The following is a 996-nucleotide window of genomic DNA, read 5'->3' as shown; positions in this document are numbered from 1 at the left end:
CCTAGAGATCTATTTTAGTATGATCAAGACTAAAATAGCATTGAGAACCCTCAACAAGCAAGGAAACAAGTAAATCTAACACTAAACACCCTAGATCTTCTCTAATCACCCTTAATCACCCTAGCCCATGAATCCAAGATTAGTCTACTCACTAATAGACATGAATAACCCCAAAACCATGAATGATTCAAGGTTAAACATGATTAGAAAGGAAGATAGTGAAGCAAAAATAAGAAATTATGATCAAGATTAGATCTTTTTCCCAAAAGTGGCTTTTGATTAGATAGAAAACAAGATAAGATCCTAACTTTAGGATTACAAAAGTATTTATATGTCTTTGGAAAACATAATGGTTTCGATTAAAAAGTCTAAAAAGCCCTTTTGAAACATTAAAATTCGACTAGGATAAAGAATGCTCGGAGCGGGGTCGTGACGTAGCTCCCGTAGGTCGCTTTGGTACAGAGCGGGTGTCATACCTCGCTCCAGTGGGTCGCTCTACACTTCACTCATCCAGAGCGGGTGCATGACCTCGCTCCAGTAGGTCGCTCCAGCTCCTCTACTCGCCCGATGATCATTTTCTACTTCTTTTTGAATCACAATGCTCCCAAACATCTCCAATCACTCTATAGCACTCTCCAACACCTAATAAGGACAATGCATGCAATATGGACTCTAAAGATGCTTAATTCCTAATCTATATGATCAAAATGTACAAGATATGAAGGCTAAAAACATGTAAATATGCAAGATATCAACTCCCCCACACTAGTCTTTTACTTGTCCTCAAGTAAAATTTTCAAAACACAAGGAGGAAAGATACAAAGATGCTAGCTTAGCCAAAAGAAACACTCAATGCACTCAACTTGACATCCTAAAGAAATATAGCAAATAGCATGAGCAAACTCCCTTATTATACTCTAGCTTCTCTAGGCCTATCCATACTCTTATGCTTCTACACAAGTTGCAATACTCATCAACTAACAAGTTTTTTAAACT

This window comes from Brassica oleracea, chromosome C2, assembly GCF_000695525.1.
Source record: "Brassica oleracea var. oleracea cultivar TO1000 chromosome C2, BOL, whole genome shotgun sequence".
Classification (NCBI taxonomy): Eukaryota; Viridiplantae; Streptophyta; class Magnoliopsida; order Brassicales; family Brassicaceae; genus Brassica; species Brassica oleracea.
This window is presented reverse-complemented; position numbering follows the sequence as displayed.